This window comes from Diadema antillarum, unplaced genomic scaffold (assembly GCF_040938485.1).
Source record: "Diadema antillarum isolate AM-2024a unplaced genomic scaffold, OU_Dant_1.0 scf00000001, whole genome shotgun sequence".
NCBI classification, from domain to species: Eukaryota; Metazoa; Echinodermata; class Echinoidea; order Diadematoida; family Diadematidae; genus Diadema; species Diadema antillarum.
The window spans coordinates 3,011,941-3,033,280 of NW_027270890.1; the positions used below are offsets into that span (position 1 = coordinate 3,011,941).

Here is a 21,340-nt window from a genome sequence, read left to right on the forward strand (position 1 = left end):
ATGTATATGTACAAATAATATGTGCCATAATTATATCAATTTAATACCACATTGTCAAAATTAACACACAAACACGTAAACACAATAATATAAACCCTGTATGCACATGAACCTGACAAGGATGTCTGTAACAGTCAGTAGTCAACAGCATTAATAGCTTCGCATCACATGCCACAATATGTTAACAGAAATAAAAACTGAACTATTAGCTGGGATTAAGAAACAAAACACAACAAATATATACAAACAAACAAATACGAAATGGACGAACACCATCTCAACCTGGGGGGTGTTTCATAAAGCTGTTCGTAAAGTTACGAACAACTTACGAGCGACTGGTGATCAGTTCTTGTGCTGAATTATGGAAATTCTGATAAGTATAGCACAACAGAACTGATCACCAGTCGCTCGTAAGTCGTTCGTAACTTTACGAACAGCTTTATGAAACAGGGCCCGGGAATATTGCAAAGCGCATTTTCAATGCAAGCTTGTGCACAAGTATGAAATATACATTGGAAAGAAAATGTACCAGTTACACATGTTAAATAATTTCACTTGACTCTGTTGCAAAGAACAATTGTTCTTGTTACCTGAGAATGAGAATTCTTCCACAAAGGGGTCTTCTACAGGATTGTATGATGGAAGGAGAAATAAGATGGAGCAGAGAGATGGTAAAAACATCATGAAAAAGGCATGGGTGGGACTAAGGAAATCTGGACTACAAAATGGCAGGAGAACATGAAAGGTTTGCACATGTAATGAGCTTCACTGTCTACATGTCATCTTTGATAATCATGAATATGCATGAAGCAGTTTGATGAATAATTTCTGATATGCCAATGTTAGCCTTATATCTGCATTTTACATTTGCAATGGAAAATCTATCTAAATGATATGCAATTGTACAAAGAGTAATTTAGCAATTTGATTGAAGGCTAAACTGATTCAAAACAAAATACTAAATGACATACAGACTGTCAAATTTATCTTTCAGGGTCTTGGTTGTATGAAATGTATGTTTGAAGTTATTTTACAATCACACACACACTGCTCATAGAGCATTTCATATTATCAAGTGTAAAACTAAAATCTGTGTGATTGTATAGTATTGTCTCTAAAAATGAGTAAGATCCACAAATACACCTTGATACCTAACTGAGCATCTTTAAAAAATTGGAAACAGCAGACATGAAGATGGCACAATATGGTAATACAGTGGCACTTTACGAGGCATTGGGTTTGAAAGATCAAACTTTCATTCACCAGTGAAAAGCAATAGGGCTAAAGACTGATGTACATTTAGTAGCTGGGGTGACAAGACCTCGTATCTGAAATTTTGGTGAAAGTGACTTTTTTGGATTAATGGTCAGATAATCAGTTAAGTGATGTCCTGTCCAAATCCTAGCTGTAATACCCCCAAAATGAAGCCACCACAGCACGTCAAAGGAAAGGCTATCCCACTTGATATAGTGCTTTGGCTGCCATGTTTTTGTGCTCTCCTGAACATTTGACATTTTGTAGATACGAGGTCTTGTCGCCCCAGCGACGATTTGTAATTACCTGAGGAGCTAAATGAATTCGCCAGCTCTGAGTCTATGATAATGGATTGATGATGCGCAGGGATCAGATCAAGGGTCACACATGGTGGGTCAAAGGTCAATGTAGAAGGTCAAAGGGGGAAGTGAAGGGAGTAGTATGGAGCCAAATGATGAACAGAAGTTTGCCAAAAAAAATCATAGATATAAAAACAGAGTAAAGAAATAAAAGTGCATTTAAAAGGGTAAGATACACGATATATGTGAAAATAAATCAATAGAAGGTAAAAGGGTAAAAACATAATAAAATTAATGATAGAAAACAATATTAACTTTAACTGAAGAAAACTCATGCATCATACCGTGAGCAGTACGGTATGGGAGTGTGCTTTTTGTTAAGCCTTTGTTTTCTCATGATCTTTGGAACTTGTCTGCCAAAACTTTACAAACCAAACTTTCATGAACATCAAAGTGAGAGATGCGAGTTTCTTCACTTTGTCTCCCTCTACAAATTAAATTTGTTAAGATCGCAACTGCTGATCTGTAAATCATCTTTTTTTCTTTCTTTCAACATCAAAGTGTTTGCAAAATTCTTATTTTAGAGAAAACAGCAGCTTCTGCACACAAGATAAGACACAAAGAGTAAAATAATAACCAAGAAATTATAGACAATGTAATATGCAAACAGTAGCTTGTGTCTGAGGGATGTTGGCTTTGTCAATGATGTTCAAATCTTTCTTCTTTTTATTGATACAAAAACCTGCTTAAATATCAAAATATTCTACAGGAAAAAAGCCATTGGCTTTGCTGCACTTTCAAAACATGCATGTCAACTGCAAGGATAACAATATTGATATTAAAGGACGGACAGAAAATTGGCAATCACAAGGTTTAGGGACATTGTCCTTTGACTCAGGACGCTTTTTTGGTTTGTCATTTGATTGGTATGTATGACAATTTCTAGGGACACTTTTGGAGTTTAAAAGTTGTTTAAAAATTTTTCAGTTGACAGCAAAATTTAATCCAAAATAATCTGAACATTGCATGCCAACAGTCATCCCAAGCACACCGAATGATAAATAGATATTATGCAAAACAAATTGGAAAGGAAACAAAAAGGAAATAAAAGAATACATATACATATGAAACAGAAAAGAATAATGGCAAAATGATTAGAAATAAGAATGCTTTCATTTATTTTGAGGGTGGCTACAGGTGTGTAAATGCTTTCTGGAAGGGAGACTGATAGCTCATGAATACTGCCCAGTTTGGAAGATGAATACGTGGGCAGAAATTGGGAAAAGCTGCAGGGTTTAATTTCAGGGTAGAACAGCATTTTATGATGATGCACTTTGCTGAGTTTCTCATTTGCTTGGGATGTTCACTTCTTGTTTGCAGGAAATCTCGAGAAACAAGAACATAGTACTGATTGCAATTTGTGAGAAATTGATTATCTACATGTCAGCTAAAGAGGTACCCTGTACATTCCTCTTTGTGCAGTAACACAAAAAGAAGAACCACTTTTCCTCTTTGGGAAAGGTAAAAAAAAGTGTTTAGCCCATAAGGAAAGCTGATGTAATTCAAAAATTTGACCAGAGACACTACTGCAAAAGGAAGAAAGTTAGCAAAATCATAGAAATACACGCAGAAGGGAAACTGAATGGTTTCTACTGGCTACATCACAGCAAGGAAATAATAATACAAAAAGTGAATATGTGCATGGATTGAGCAAAAGAGTGTGGCTTGGGTGTGAAAACAATGGATATCTTGAATTTTTTGGAAGGATCTTTAATAGTCAAAGATGGTAGGCCTACTGTGGAGAAATGGAAAACATTGTGATTGTAAAATGATTTCAGATAGTTATAAGTCACATATCTTCAATCAAATTCAGACAAAAAGGAAATAAGATGGAATGAATGCTGGGTTGGAATGTTTTCACCACTCACCAGCTCGACTGGGGGAGATGACCCGCCCGTTGGGGTCGTACCAGACTGGAGTCGGTGCCTCTGGGCCGGTGCTCTCACATAGGAAACTCACGCTGTCACCAACAGAGGGCGTCAGCTCTTGGTCAGGTGTGATGGTGACGTTGTATGGGATGAACTCTGAAGAAAATCATGAGAAAATCAAATGCATTTCAGCTTTCCAAAAAGTTGCATGTTAACCCATTGAGGACGGGTCCCTAGTAAACTCAAGCAAGTGTTTATGGGAAATGTGTGTTGTAGCAAAATCAGCCCGTCCTCAACGGGTTAACAAGCAAATGTTAAAGCCTTGAATAATCATCAAGAAATCTACAACAATCAAATGAAAGATTCTTGCATCGAGTTGTTTTTACTGTGTCTGATTGACAAATTACTCTTCAAACAGATGCAATAAATTCTGCATCAATCACATTATAAAATATTTAGCATGACAAGACCACATACTGTTTATGGTCCCGTGTGTTTCACTTTATTGGTATGATCAGTATTAATGAAACAAATTGCCACTTGTTAGTAATTCCATATATTCACATTGCTAACTTCACTCAAGGAGAAACATACTTCGTTATATCATGAACTCCACCTCAACATTCTGACAAGAAACTTTAATGTGAATTCACATTAACAATGGGTTACTAGAGATATCAATTGTGGTGCTTGCTTCTATCTTTAGTGAATAATAGTCCGGCTATCAAATCAATTCCACCCATAACTCTTTATGTGCCATGGTGGAAACCCCCTGTGTGCCACGTTATTCTGAGACACGAAGGTAGTCATGCTTTGAGAAAGAATTCTGTTTTTCCAATTTGTATAACTTCTACAAATTTCTGTTAAGCTGGACATAATAATGAGCAAAGTTAGAGGAATGCCAAACTTTGCTTCCATATACAATGTATAACTATTCTATTTCCAATTTTTCTTTTGATTTACCAGTTGCTATATTACTATAAAGGCATGACATTTGCACATAGAAGAGTGACAGAAATTTAGAATGTACACGCATATCTAGTTGGGAACACCGCTTGATAGTCAATCACCACATAGAATGCAAGCCGTATGTGAGAGGAACAAAAGCGCGAGAAACGCTTTGATTGTACCGCGGGATTAGCGATTTATCGATCGGTTATGGCGGCTTTGTTTGCTGAGCAGAATATGCGAAGTTGGCACGCCGTCGACTGAGCCGGACGTGCAAAGAGATAAGAGTGGTGACTGTTTCATAGCTGTGATAAAAAAATAAATTCTAATCTACAACAGAATACACCAATAAAACTAGACTTGGGTATATAAACCCCTACTAATGTCTTCTTTTCCCCACACTGGTAAGGTTACAGAATGAAGGATGAACAGAAATTCATGTCTCACCTTCTACTTCACAGAAATCTCCCTGGAAGCCCTTTGTGCACACACACTGGCTGCGGACACAGTTACCGCCATTTTGACAAGGCTGTGCACAAGTTGGTGCTGTAGACATGGAAAGTGAGTTTATCAAGTTTGTATGGTTAATGAAAAGCAAATATTCAAATGTACACGTAACTACACAATATCCTGAAGAATAGAATAATCTGAAATGTGTGTCTGCACTGCACAATGCCAATTGAGATTTGGCATAATCTCTTTTGAATGAATAAATGAAGAGTTTGTTCGCAAAAACCGATAAGTCCATATTCGGCAAATGGAGATATTTGCGATCAAAGGTCAAGAAAAATAAGGAGAACAATAAGAAAAATTTTGCTTATTTTGACCATAACTTCAAAAATGTATCTTTATATGTAGTGACCAATATATCATCTAAAAGGTATTATTTTGTACTTTTTGACAGAGACAGCACTTCAAAATCTTTAAAAATGGACTTATCGGTTTTTGCAAACAAACTCTTCAAATATTGAACAGTAAGCTGCTCAACACATTACGTCCCTTCTGCTTGAAAATTACAAACACAACAAGCCTTTTGGAAGAAACATCTGTATTGTTAACTGTTATTTTTCATGGTTATACAAACAACAGGAAACACAACATACTCTTTTAATTTTTTGGACAAAGATATTGAGCTAAATGTCATTACCTACATGACCACATTTCAAGTTCATTCAAAAAGAACAAGTTTTATGTCCATCATTGCAACAATATTGCAGGGAATTATGGAATCACTTCAAGAAAGACTATCTTTCACAATTTAAAATTCTTCAGTCAATCTACACTTATAAACAATTCTTATGATGATGAGTTTGATAAGTTTGAATATGCCAAGAAATTTTGGAAATCTTCTTCTACACACTGTACAATGGGGGAAGCTCTACAATTCAAGTCTTACCATTTACTACCTTGTGTCAATCACAATGGTTCAGCACAAATGTCATTCATTGGTGATGAATATCAACAACAAAACAAGACTGAATTTGCAAGTGACCACCATTTAGAAAGTGACCAAACATCCATTGTCCAAGACTTACGTGGGATGTTGAGTGTGTAGAGACTGGTCAGTGGGCCAGCCGTGCAGGCCAGGTCTCCGGCCAGATCTTGGCTCACACTGTCAATGACCAGCCGGGTGACCAGGGGTGAGACACTGACAGCATGTACTGGGGGTGGGGACGGATCTGAAGGGGAGGGAGAGGAGATAAGTTGAGATGAAATCATGGCAGTGCATAGATCAAGAATCACGGATACTAACCACAGTATCTTCTTTTTGAAATGATTCTGTTGGTAAAATGAGCTAGCATAACATATCCTATAAGCTAAACTGAGTCATACATGCATACAGAATTTTTTAAATTCTAGCATTCCAAAGTTTTGCAAGTATATTTTGGAACAAAAAAGCTCTTAAACTACAAACTTGTTGAAGATGGAAGTAGACAGTTTAATCATCTGATCAGATTCACGAGGATAACATGCATTCTGTTTCCAATCTCACCTAGAGCATCAATTATTCCAAAATTTTGCACGTACATGTTGGAACAAAAAAGCTCTCAAGCTAACTTGTTGAAGATGGAAGTAGATGGTTTCATCATCTGATCAGGGATCCATTTCATAAAAAGTTGATATGATAGCAACTCTTGCTGGAATGGCAATTTTCATGGTAATGAGAAGAATCCGGCTTCCTGATTGGCTGCTGCTGTGGGAAGTTGCCATTCCACAAAGAGTTGCTATCCTACAATTGTAACATCTTTTATGAAATGGGGCCCAGGTGAATGAGGATAACATGCAATCGGTTTCCAATCTCACCTAGAGCATCGACGACGGGTACGACCTGTCCAGTGGGGCCGTGCCATTGTGGGTTGGTGTACAGCGGGTTGGGACTGAGCTCACACAGGAAACTGACCCCCTCCCCAATCTGCGGGTCGTGGTCAAGCGACGACGTGATGGTGATGTTGACCAGGATACCGTCCGGACCGACGGGCACCTCGCAAGTGCGGCCGGCAAAGCCAAGCGGACAAAGGCAGGCTCCGTTATCACAGGTTCCTCCATTAGTGCAGGGGTTCTCACATTCTCCACCTTACAGTGCATGGGTAACAAAAAAACAGATGTGTAGGAATAGGCAAAAAAAAAAATTCTAGATAGTTATGGATAGATGATATAAATCATGCCTGTATGAATGTCTTCAGAACTGGGTCTACCCTGCCGGAATTGAATCCCCATAGATCAGATGTTTAACCCGCTGAGGATGGGCTGATTTTACTACAACAAGCATTTCCCAGAGACACCTGCCCAAGTATAATCGGGACTCGTCGTCAACGGGTTAAGAAAAACTCTCTTCCGATCATCAAGCTGCTACAATGTCATAGTTATTGAAAACCACGCTTGAAATAGATGGTGTATAACACAGCATTTTATGACACAAGAATCACAATGGTAAGGTCGGCAATTTATACATTTACAAAAATAAACTTCTGGACAAGTTGTACGATATCTATGAGCCAAAAACCTCCTGAAAATACAATGAAGATGAAAGTTGTACCTACTCCCGAACGCAGACACAATGAAGAATATACTGAGACCGAAGTACAGTACCATGGTGTAATTTTTTATCCAGTGTCACACGTTCCAGCTCAATCATCACATCCGAGCTGCCTTGCTTGCCACATGTGTAACATAGTCTTGATTCACACCCTTACAGCACAATGTAAAGTTCACAGACACAACAATACTCTGCCTTAAAAAGTAGAAAGCATAATTTGTATCTCATCTCCATCTTTCCCACAGTTCCTATCTTGAAGGTCAATTAACCCATAGATTCTGATTGACGTATCAGATTTCCTTCTGACTTAATGTATGGTAAACCAAATTCCTACAAGCAATCTGTTAAGGGATAAAAGATGGCAATCCACTCACTCCTTGGGATGATGTCGAAGGAGGAGATGATGGGTCCGACCTGGCAGGTGTACTGTCCAGCATCTTCCACGGTCAGTTTGGAGATGGTCAGTCGGTTGGTCCGGCGAGTGACCCGAGTGTTCAGGTGTCTTGTACCACCTTGGAAGGGTAAAGGATATTGAGAGATAGAAAGGAAATGTCCATGATTTGTTCAAACCTCTGCTCAAATATCTGTTTGAGTTTCCAAATTACATGAACATTCACATATTTTGCGGAAATACAAAAGGTAACTGCATGTTATTGTCACATGAAGATCAAGACTTTTTATCCCTAATCTACTGTAAAACCACAAATTTTGAGTACATTTTAATTTTGCGAATTTTGTGAGAGCTAAGATTTGAGAAATTAAAATGCATGTGGAAGTTCTTGTCTACTATATGCATTGATTGTCATAACATACAGAATCATAACAAAATTTTTCCACAAAAAAGGAAAACTTCAGGTCTCCAAATCATTTTCTGTATATCTTTATGTTCCCTTATTTGTTCAGCTTTAAAAAAAAGACAATTGCAGGTCACAAGGAGTTTGTTATGACGAAAGTGGGCTATACTACCAAAAATTATTTCTTGAAGAGTTGATTAGGCAGATAACTCTTATTCTTTACAGAAAAAATAATACTACACTTGTGATAAGTATTGTGACACTGTTGATGACTTCAAGAGGAAAATGAAAAATGCACATTTGGATTACTAGCTTTCTTAGAGAATGAACATGCTGCAGCTGTAGGAACTTATGTAATATACCGTTAGATTGTGTATTGGGTTATAAACATTAATTGTGACCACCTTGACCACCTATGAGTGGATACAGTCCATGTTATGAATGTCTGTATTATTATCACTATCCTTTGAATGTCACAAACACTCATGTTCTTTTGAACTGACATTTCTACAATGCACCAGTATGATGGCACCTATTGTAAAAAATAACAAAGTGTAATTTGCTGTTTTCGGTAGTTCCTTATAATTTATCATGGTACTTTGCGTGTGTACTGTGGTTGACATAGTGTAGATAGCTATCTCAGTTACACTGTAGCAGAAGTGTTGTTTATATCAATAGCTATTTCTCAACATATCAAAAACAAAATACAACTTGTATTCAGATCAGGGACGTGTTAAACAAAAATAAATATGTAACATAGAATTAAAAAAAAATTATATGAATATCAAATAGTAGCTTTGAGTGATGGTTATAAAACTGACCCCGTCCAGCTGGTCGGATGACCTGTCCATTTGGTCCACGCCATACTGGGTTCTCCTGATTATTATTGCCACGGATCTCGCAGAGAATCTTTGTGACCTCGTCCAGCAGGAACTCTGGATTCCGCTGAACTCTGATGCGCAGCTGGTAGTTTTCAGTGACTGAGAGGTCATACACACAAAATGTGAAAGTTAAATTGGATTGAAGGTATTCCAAGATGTGTACAGGTAATGTACCATCATAATATGGCTTAGCCAAGCACCAGACAGTGGTCAGATGTAAAGGATTGTGTGAGGGTGGATAATTTGTACCATTTTTCACTGACTTTTTGTATAAACAAACAAACAAACAAACTTTACACAAAGTGGGGGACAGAAAAAATACTAATGTTTCTGTCAGGAATGTCAACTTTCTGTATGCATACAAATGTGTAAAACATCCATGAATTCATGTTGTATGCCTGTGGGGCATTCATTGTCACTTTACACCACTGCTAGAAGCCATCAGAATTTCCTTGTCTTTCATATTGTAACATATGTGGCATTCCATACTCTACATGGACATCTGTACTGCTGAAGCATGGAGATTCAGCGAGCACATGGATGAAAAGCTCACTCGAAACCATCAAACATTACATCTTGGTCCACTTTTGTAGTTTGTCTTACGGATGTTTTGACAGAATCCTCCCACGAAGTCTCCAACACACTGGCAGGTTCCCTCCACACAGGTGCCTCCATTAGCACAGGGTACCGTGCACTCTTGCCCTGAAGGTCCAAGGCAAAATATGAAATATAATTTCTTTCTATTACAATTGCTAACAGAGCACAGGCAAATATATCAAACTTGCAGTAATTTTTGGAACAGACTTATACAATTCTGTTCCGCATTGTAAGGGATCATGTGGGCCTATAAGGCTAATCATTACACTGCATGGTCACACAAATGAATGACAGTAATTCTCATACAAAGTAACATATTGTCCTTTAGAGAGAAACTAAAGAAAAGGTGTCATGATACATCCCATTCCATTCTATGCATATGTCAATTGCACATAGAAGTAGCAAGTAAAAAGGACTGCTATATGACAATGAAGAATAGGCAGAAAGTTGCTAACCAGACTATGCTTACATGCAAGGCTTAACATAAGCAGAGGCACGATAGCCTGAGGCAACCAGAAATAAATGTTGGGCCACCACTTTTACGAAAAGATACGTTTTGGTGTCCCGATCAGGCCGCTGAGAGAAAGCTGAAGAGAGAGAGAGGAATAATCAGAGGATTCAAAGTTGGACTGCTTCTTCTTTCCCTCATACCTGAGACTGACAGGAGATAGTCTGCCCTGTTCATGCCAACCACACAGCTGTAGCGGCCAGCATCGCCCGACTCGGCCGAGGTGATGGTCAGTGCAGTCTCGGTGTTGGACTGGACATCAGAGAAGATACGCTGACCAGCTGGAAAGTAAACAGAAGTTGAGCCCTAAATGAGATGATAATGGGCTACATAGGCATGCATTAACCCATTGAGGATGGACTAATTTTGCTACTACACGCATTTCCCATAGACACTTGCCCGAGTATACTCGGGACTCGTCCTAAAAGGGTTAAGCAGAGTGATCACAAATCCATATAGGTGTGTGTTTTACCCCAATAGGCTCAGCCATCAAAAGAAATTGAAAATCATGAATGCAGACAGATTTGAAAATAAGAACAAAATGTTTTGAGTAGTCTCAGTCAGCTGTACAGCAACATTTTAAACAATTAGAATATATCATCTACATGCCACTAGTAGAAGGAAAGGAATGATATAATACCTGCACAAACGGTACATGGTATGTGACCTCAAATATAATTGACAGCATGCATGCAATTACTATTCATGAGTCTTTCAAAAATCAAAAATACACAAAAACACAGGGGAATATTATGAGAATGTGACAAAGACATTTCATTAGATGCACAAACTCTACCATTGCTATTTTAAGATACATATCCTTGAAATAAAGAATACATATTATATCTTATCATGAAAGCCATATCATGCCAAGAAAAAAGAATCTTTAGCAGATCTGAATTCATTAGACACTAAGCAATAAAATGATTTATGATTTGCCCTTCAAGACTACAAAAAATATATGTACATAAAAAACAATTAAAAGTTTACTGTTATGGATGCATATATCAGCATTTTTCTTTCATTTATGATCTCCAACTTTATATGAGTATCATGTATCGTACCTCAAATATTTACTCAGTATGCATATTACACCTAGTGTTTCATATCTCATATCAACACTGTCTGTATCCCACTTACTCTGAATACCAGCAATGGGTTGATTGTCAGGACCAAGCCAAGTTGGGATGCCCTCCCCGCTCCTTGACACTCGGCAGATGAGGGTCAGATCGTCGCCAATTTCAGGAGTCTCTCTCGGTGGGCCCTGGATCTCTATGGAGAATGGCCTCCTCACTAGAGGGCGCACCATAAAATGGAAGAAATGCTACAAATGATAACAATTGCAACTTTAGTGGGGAAAAAATCATTTCAAGCACAAGATTTTATGCTGTTTGTCTAAGTTTTGTCAATTTCCGTCCTTCTTTGCCCTGTGTCTCTTTCTTTTCCCTATGTCTAATTCTTTTTTATCTCCATATTTTCCCTCTTTTAGTGTGCATAGAAGGAAATATATTCTTGTGATATGTGCTGTACAAAAACAGTTTATATATATTGTTTTTACAAAAGACAAAAGCAAACATGAGGAGGGCAACTCTGCCATTTCATGCTATCAACTTGATGTTTGTACTTCTGTACACTTGGCTAACTAGTGTCAAGAAAGCCCGGATATGAAACCAGAAAACAGGTGAATGCTGCACCTATTCGTGAATACCAGGTAACTGTGTAAAGATTACACATATCTCATCTGTTTACCAAGTACAATGCACAGTCCCCTGGTGAGTTTACATTGATTGATCTTAGACAATAGAATGTGTATGTTTATAAAACAAACAACAGTCACACCAGTAGCACTTAGTTCTTGAGGGAATGTACTCATATAGAGAACAGGTTCTGCCTTTTTACACTACAAGTTCCACTCTAATACCAGTCCAATTATGATGATTCAATCATTAACTTTCAAATTTTCTTTATCTGTTACAATCTCTCATGACAGTACATGAGAATAGAGTGAAATTATAGATACAATAGACACATGAGAGTAAGAAGGTATAATCTAGACAGGATCTACAACTTAACTCTTAATGTGCCAGGCCCAAAACCCCTAACGTGCCAGAGGTTTTTACCTAACGCCAGAACGTTTCGAAACTGGACTGACAATGAAATTTAAAACCGCCATATTTCTGAAACTATTGACTGTTTTGAATTGAGTTCTACACAACATATATCAAGAAATGTTTGCTCTTTCGTGTCATGCAGTCAGTTTGCCACAATATCTATCTGAATCTGAAATACTGCAAAAATATTTGATACATCAAAAAAATTATTAGAAATTTGTGTGTAGTATGGAAAAAAAAGAGTCAGTCTTGTTTTTTCTTCAATGGAACGCTCCCTTGACTCTGTGAGAAAGTTTTAGAGCAACATTTCCTCTTTCAAATGATAACAAAATTGCCTTCTAGAATTGTATGATTCCAAAGATACTAGCAGTTTATTTTGTCTTAGCAATTTCTCTTTCTGCCTCAGTAATTCATTCCCAAATCTGAGTCCTTTACTCCCAGATCCTGTATTTGAAACTAAAGTAATTGTCCCGGGCCCTGGAATAGTGTCTTTTGTCCACCTGAGAAGGAAGAACCTGCTAATCCTCCTTTTGTCTACGCGGACTGCGGGCGGGCGTACTCTATTGAAATCGGCAGGCCTTTGTCCACGCGCAATTCCTATGCTAGCGTGGGGACGATTAGTGACGTTCACCAAAACAAAAGGATGAAAGACTTGACCGACGAACGAAAGCTGACCCTCTTTGAAGGACAAAATCAAAGCAGCTTCCCGCAGGACAGCGTCCAAGCAGAACAATGCGAGTGGAACCGCATAGACAATACACGCAGAGTCAGTAGCATACACACGCGTGGTTTACCTATGAGACATTTGATCCATACACATCTCGCAGAGGGTGCGCCCGCTGCGGATTTTCCCGATGTGAAAAAAATACATCTAGCTGAAAAATCGTGTATTTACTCAAAATTTTCCTATGTAAGCATGCTCATATTTTTAGTGGAAACGATGGCTATGCTAATCAGCTACCAGTACATATCATTGGCAGTTGCTTGGTGTAACACATTACGGTACCACAAGAACTTAAATGATCAATGCTTTTCACGCTGTTTTTAGTCGCCGATCGGCGACCATGGCACGTCAGGACTAAGGTCGCCGTTTGGCGACCATGGCACGTTAAGAGTTAAACAATCTTTACAATAAGCTATACTTTGTTTTGACTCTCTTCTCTTTGCAAAGGAGCTGTAACATTCTGGTGGTACCACTGGTACTTGTCCTGATGAATATTCACTAATTAAGTCACTGGAATGGATATCCGATTTGGTTGTAAGCTGGCTGACCACTATACTTACCTCCAACCTGGCAGAAGCTGCCCATGTAGCCCTCTGGACACTCACACATCCCCCTCACACAGGTGCCTCCATTAATACAGGGTTGACTGCACTGGGCCGCTAGGGATTCCAGTGGGGGGTAAAAAGGGAGGGTAAGAAATGTTTGATACTTTGGGAAGTTCCTTTGGCACATAAATATTCATTTCAAAAATCAAATCCGATCAGACTTTACTTCACCTTTTACCCATCTACTAACCCCTTCCATACAAGAGTTTGATATCTTTATAGACTTTGCACAGAGCTGACAATGATTCAGTAAGCAGTGTGTTAATGGAGCACCACAGGTCATCAATGTTTGTAGTATAAAATGATATTACGAAATGAAATACAAATATGTTGATAATGTTGACCTAGCTTTAGGAGCAAAAGGTGCATTTTTTTTTCAATACTATCAAAATAGATATCTCTTATGCTGAATGTGAGTATATCCTACAACAAACATTCATTTCAGAGTGAAAAGAAAATATTGATTATTTCAGGGTTTGAAAGAAAAACTAGACATGGAAAAAAAAAAACTTTGTGGATCAGATTTATAACCATACATTTGCTTGGTGTAAATGGTGGACAAGTGTATGGAAATGTAGTCAAACAAAATATCCCAATCAGCATCTACTACACTACAATGTATAGCAGCACAATTCAAGTGTTGATAGGGACGTAGTGGCTGAATCTGTGAGAGATCTCTGCTTAATCTCCTAAAGAACTTGCTCTTGAGTTTCTACAATACACATACCAGCCCTACATCACATGCATGTACATATCTTTTACACTATCTTTGCGTGTGTACATTGTGAGCTCAATTACTTACGTTGGACCTGGATGTCAAACTGGGTTGTGACAGGGCCCACGTTGCAGACATAGGGGCCTGAGTCCATGACCTGAAGGTCATTAATGACCAGCCGGGTCGCCTTGCGGTCAATGACCTCCGATGTGAAGTGACTTGTGCCAACTAAAATGTGATAAGTGGTCATAGAACATACAAACATAAATGCTCATCTCTAAACTTTATAAACTATTTATGATCTTGTGGTTGAATATGGCTGCTGCACAAGATTAATGTTTCCAATGTCCTGGCGTAGAATGCAACACAAGACCATTGCCCTTAGATTAGCGGATAAAGAATGTGAACTCTATTCCTTTTCACTTTCTTCCTTAGCAACCTCTTTAAAGAACTCCAGGAATGTACAATGAATGTGGTATTTACAATCCTCAAATTACAAAACTTGAAGTAATACTGCAGAGATTACTCACATCTTCACACATGGTTTACACACTAAGGCTTTACAACGATCCACATTTCTCTGTGAATACTTAACCAAATTGAATGGGGTTTTCTGCAAAATAGAGCTAAGATGTTATATTTTAAGACCCTGAAGTAGCATTTAGACAGTTTAATCATATTGGAAGTTGTCAGTGCAGAAATCTGGTTGTAATTATTTTGGGGACATACTGTACAGTAGCACAAATGTGATGAACAGATAAAAAGAAGAGTTGAATCTTACTTTGGGAGACGGGGACACCGTAGGGGTCGTACCAGATGGGATTGTCGTATGGAGAGGACGGATCCACCTCACAGATGAAGCTCACACTGTCACCGGTCCTTGGCAACGATGGCAAGGTCTGGTTGATGGACACCACAAAGTCTGCAGACAAGAAAAGATAATTGCTTCATCACATACGTAGAATCATATCACTGTATACATTTTGTTTCATTTCCATCTGAGAAGATCTGGATAGCCCATATTCAGTTGCAATGGCTACGTCTTCCATGGGATCCAGGTGGGTATGAGGCGGGACCGCTTCACTGGGTTAAACACTGCTCTTTGCAATGAATGAATGAAGCAGGATCTTTTATGTGCATGAGTTGTGGCTCTCTCACACACAGGACCTCCAGTTAATGTCCTATCCTAGGGACAGAGCGTTTTGCCTCTTAACAGAGGGGACGGTATGATTACACACAACATATCTTAGCGGGACCTGAGAATTGAACCGGGGTCCTTTGGATTGTGGGGCAGATGCACTACCGATTGTGCTAAAAGTATATTAACTAATCACACAGAGAACATATATTTGCATGCACACTTTTTTTGTGATAATACCCTATCATATCTGTTTTGTCTTGATTTGACAATCACTTTCTGAAATGTGTATAAGTGATAACAGTACAGTCTTTTCAAGAAAAATATTGTCAGCCTGTCATAAATGTGGAACAAGGATATTTTGGGAAAAAAGATAAAAACACTACAAACTTACAATTGCTGCATCAGATTGACTATTCAAAACATATGAGCAGTATAGCAGCAGAGTAGAATTCAACATGTGTAGCTTTCAAATTTTGAAGTCATTATATGCAACAGAAACAGCATATTGGGACCTCACATGTTGACTGTTGTTAATGCTGGTAAATCCACACTCACACATTCACAGACAGCATGTGGGGATCATGTATGATATCGAACTTGAATTTACGTCATCTGAACACAAAGCTGAAGGAATGAAGAGGACGCTACTCACTTGGCGTTTCACACTGTTCACCTACGAAACCCTCCTGACATTCACAGGCACCGTTCACACAGCGGCCGCCATAGAAACACGGCCTCTCGCATGGGATGGCTGGAAGATGAGTAGAAACAAAAATACTTCCAAGTTCTTCTTTTTGGAAATCATTTTACATGTTTAGCAGATACAAGACAAATCATTCATTGATGTAAGTACATTTGATTATTCAGTATTTCTTAGGAATGGCCATGACAAAAATCACGGGGGTACATATAGATTAAAATATACTACAACTACGGATACAAAGAACATAGAAAGAAACAAGGGAATACTACCCTATTCTCAACAAAATATCACTGGTACCAAGAAGTTAACCCATTGAGGATGAGCTGATTTTGCTATAACATGCGTTTCCCATACTCGGGACTGGACTTTAACCAGTTGAGGATGAGTCCCGAGTATACTCGGGCAAGCGTCTATGGGAAATGCGCATTGTAGCAAAATCAAACCGTCCTCAATGGGTTATCGGGTTAAAAAAAAAGAAAAGATCAAACCAGGATATTCTTAGAAGTCTTTTCACTCACGTTCAGCCAGGACCGTGAATCTCTTCTCCACAGGACCAACCTTACAGACGTACATCCCAGCGTCAGTGAGCCTCAGATCATTGATAAAGAGACGGGTGGCGTATGGAGTGAGAGGTTCCATGTGCACGTGGGAGTTACCTCCTGGTGGTTGTCATGGAAACACAAACGACAAATGCCATCAAAGGTAAATGTCTATGAAAAATTTTGATCGTGATTTGATATCTGATTCTCGTTACTATAGTGTGGAAATGCTACTATTTTACTCCATGGTTTATCGGAAAACATAATGGAAATGACTTAACTCTTGATGTTTTTGTTTGACAAAAAAAAAAGTTACTACTGTCTTTTCATTTCTGTAAGCTGTGGTGAGTGTATGCACCCGATATGTTCACTGAAAAAAAAATGATGATAATCATTATAGATGATAGAGTATTTTATCCATATGAAATGTAACTGTACAATGATATAGAAGGGTTACAATAGCAAATAATTTTCAACACAGATGCATTTTATATTCACGTTGAGATTCATAGAGGTGATAGAACAAAAGAAATGATCCAAAGACTTGATTACCATGAGATAAGCAGGAATCTGTACAAAAGAGATCTATTCTGAACAAGAGGAAGAAAAATGGCTCTGCTACCCACCTTCATTTAGTGACTCTATGATAGCGCCCTCTCTGTCGAGCCAGACTGGGATGCCATAGGGATTCTCACGGGACACCTCACAGACAAAGGACTGGTTCTGACCAACAATGGGAACCTGGCCCTCTGGCTCTGTCACCAAGATGAAACTGTTGTCTGCAAAATGAGGACAAAAAATAAAATAAACAACCCCACATATAATGTATTTGGTGACACATGTTTTAGGAGGCATCAAAAACTCAAAATGCAAATCACACATCCAATTCAATTCAAATGAATAGAATTGTGTTGAATGTGTGATTTGTATTTTGATGTTTTTTTATTGACTGATTTTCTCCTGGGAATTACAAAGCTTCTTAAATCTGATATCTGAATTTGTACTGAATTTCACTTTTGATGCGTATGGATCTTGTGAATCTTTAATGAGTTTCAGTATCTCTCTTTGCCTGAAGGTCTTCGATAGTTTTATTAGAAAATGAAATTCATACACGTTAAAATCAGAAACCATGGCAACTAATGCTGGTTTCAAAGCATCAAGAAATGGGAGTGAAGGGTTAGATCTCTCCCACTGAGCAACATACAATATAAAAATCTTATAAATGGCATACCTCTGAAAGCGAACTTTGATTTCCTTTTCAGACTCAGTGTTGTCTTCGGTCAAAGCAACTTTGTTGAATTTTTGGCACTGAGAGCGCTCCACTGGTACAAATTATGTGGTCATTAATGAATGAATACCTGGAATATATATCTATCTACTTCACTAGAACTCGGAAAATAGATGGTTTAAAAACATTTATCTTTATTGCAGTTTACTTCTACTTCTACGTCTACGTCTACGTCTACGTCTACGTCTACGTCTACGTCTACATCTACTTCTACTTCTACAGTGCTTCTCATCAAAGCCTGTTCAGCAACTAGACTTACAGATATCCTGATTAACAGAAATTGATAAATGTTCATCAATTATATCGTGATGAAATTGGTTAAAAGTAAGAATAGAGTATGATACCTGGCATGTTGCACTGGATCCCTGTCAGACCTACAGGACACTCACACCGACCGTCAGTACACACTCCATTGATGCATGGTGGATAACATGCTGGAGCTGAGAGAAAGAGAGATGGACATAAAGACAGGACGACAGAAAGAAAAATTGATATTAGTCTAATGTGCATTTGTATCATATCAGAAGACAACAATTCTTGCATAAAACAGAGCAAGCACACATGGCTTCACCAAACGTTTGAATGGTTTCTACTTTAACACATTGAAGACAAGTCCTGAGAATACTTGGACAGTTGTCTATGGGAAATGTGTGTTACAGCAAAATCAGTTTGTCCTCAAGTTAAAAACTGCATAATCCAAAAAATAAATATTTTGGAAACCTATTAGAAATAACCAAATGCATCTCTTAATCACTTGAAGAGCTGGTTTGCAAAAACCGATAAGTCCATTTTTGAAGATTTTGAAGTAAGATCTCTGTCATAAAGTACAAAATAATACCTTTAAAATGATATTTTGGTCACTACATATAGAGGTACATTTTTGAAGTTATGGTCTAAAGAAGCGAAAAAAAAAATCTTATTATTCTCTTTATTTTTCTTGACCTTTAATCGCAAGTATCTCCATTTGGCAAATATGGACTTATCGGTTTTTGCAAACAACCTCTTCACTTATGACCAAATGAATTGGAGAAACAGGTAAAGCCAAAGAAAGGAATGAATGACATGGAGAAGCAAAGTAAATTCCCTGCAAAAGAAAAAACACAAGAAAGGGCTTGGCAAAGAAGTAGAAATAAAGGAATATGTGAATTTGCAAATAAGAAAATCCCTTTACAGACATTAAAAGATGTGTTCTATGGAACTAGGGATGAAGGAAAAAGTAAACAGACCAAGAAATGCATCATAGGCTGATAATAATAATAATTGTTTTGGATATAAACTCCAAATTTTATTGTCCAAGAATGGAAATTCTTTTTGCCCAATTGATCGTGGGCCCAGCAGCCACTGAGCAGCGCCAGATCGACGTTGCTCTAACCTTTTCAACTGTTGAACGGCAAACAAGGTAGCAGCAACTCCCATCTTTTAACGTCTTTTGGTATGACGCGGCCGGGGTTTGAACCCACAACCTCCCGATTGTGAGGGCAGCCGCTCTACTCACTGAGCCAACACATAGCCAGAAGGACATTTAAACTTCTCAAAATCCTAAGTTTGATACAAACATGGGAGTTTGACAGACCTGCAAAGGTGATGTTGAAGAGCTTGGAGAACGGTCCCACTCTGCAGGTGTAGGTGCCGGTGTCATGGAAATGGGCATCAACAAAGTGGAGCTGGGTAGCAAAGGGTGTGATGTCCTCAGTGAAGGGACTACTTCTTCTTCCTGGGTTGGGAATGGGAGAGATGGAGGAAGTAGGAGAGAGATAGAGATGGAAAGAGAGATAAATTGAGTAGGAGAGAGAAAGAGACACAGAGAAATAAAGATATCTTTATACCTAGCAATGTAAATACATGCTACATAGATTTTTTCCATTTAATTATGCAGGCAACATGAATATCAAATCCAGAAGAAAAGATAAACATATATTCACATATAGACATAGAGAAATATAAAGACGGATCGACAGAGAGAGGAATATTCTTTTTCATCCCAAGAATACTGTAATGAATTTCACTAGTAAGAGTTGTATTCAACATACATACAAATGTAGTACAATTTGTACACCCACTCCTGTTTAATCCAAGTTTTTTTGTTCATTTCTCCTTTAATTAATGCATTATGCTTATAATAAATACTTGGTTTATTCATTAACAATTTAACAACTTTCATGATGAGACTGTGATATTACATTTTAATTTAGAGCTGGCATTCATGCTATCTTTCTTCTTTTGCTATTGTAAGTTTGTATCCAAATACAACTTTATATCACAAAGTATACTTGTAGGCACAGGTAGATTAATTCAAAGGTCTTGTTCTTGGCAATGTAAGGCTGCACTAATATTGTTACTTTCATAGTGTTGTTCTGTTCTTCAATGTTTTCCTCTGTTGTTTGCAAAAACTTCAATAAAGCTACAATGTACTACTCTAAACTACTGTAAACGCCATATATTTAGCGAATAGGGACTTCTCGACGATTTCGCGAGTGGTAAAATTTGCGATCGTGGAGTACTGTACTGAACAGAGAAATGTACATGTGCGTCACATTCATATCGGGATCAGAGTCATTATTTTGGCGTGTCTTTAATTTCGCGAACAGCACCTGACTCTCGAAATTCGCGAAAATAAAAACCTCGCGATATATTTGGCGTATACAGTATATGTCCCCACCTAGATTGACAGCTGAGATCTCCTGTCCAGCAGGGTCCAGCCAGCGGGGTGACCCATAGGAGCTGCTCTCTGGGACCTCACACAGGAAGGTGGCATTACCCATGACTTCAGGGACTTGTCCAATCGGCTCTCCGATGACAATGAAATCTGACGCTGTGAGAGCAAAGCAATAGAGAACGTCATGTAAAAGTGTGATGGTTTGTCTACAGGAAATGGTGTAAAACATGAATCTGAAGCCACAACGAACTCATGTAATTGCTACACCATGAAGAGACAGATGATCCTTTAAATAATATCACAGAGGATAGAAAAGACAAAGCAATTTAATGAAATCCCGATTACTAGAAAATTATTGTATCTGTACCTCTTCGACATCAAGTTACAGTGCAAAGTTTTTGCAAGAATAGCATGAATTACCACTGTATAGCAGCATGTATCCACACACTCTGGGTTGAAGTACAAGATGTAGAATGTTACAAAGTCATTGCAGTATTTGTTTTTTAATCATATGCTCATATTTCCAATATTGTATCACGCACGGCAAATATCTTGCACATTTGTCATAATAAAGATTACCTTGTTCTGAGCATGTCTCTCCTGTGTAGCCTT

General features: G+C 38.2%; 2 long non-coding RNA genes across 2 annotated transcripts; both read right to left on the minus strand.

Annotated features, from left to right (window-relative positions):
* Positions 1-5,970: 5,970 nt before the first annotated feature.
* On the minus strand, positions 5,971-7,967 carry LOC139717433 (uncharacterized). Its single transcript, XR_011709975.1, has 3 exons — positions 7,841-7,967; positions 6,734-7,003; positions 5,971-6,108 (listed from the first exon to the last, which is right to left on the minus strand). It is a non-coding gene; the product is annotated as an uncharacterized lncRNA (long non-coding RNA).
* An 8,245-nt stretch (positions 7,968-16,212) lies between these two features.
* On the minus strand, positions 16,213-17,471 carry LOC139717494 (uncharacterized). The gene is made up of 3 exons (XR_011709977.1): positions 17,411-17,471; positions 16,764-16,904; positions 16,213-16,293 (listed from the first exon to the last, which is right to left on the minus strand). It is a non-coding gene; the product is annotated as an uncharacterized lncRNA (long non-coding RNA).
* Positions 17,472-21,340: the final 3,869 nt, after the last annotated feature.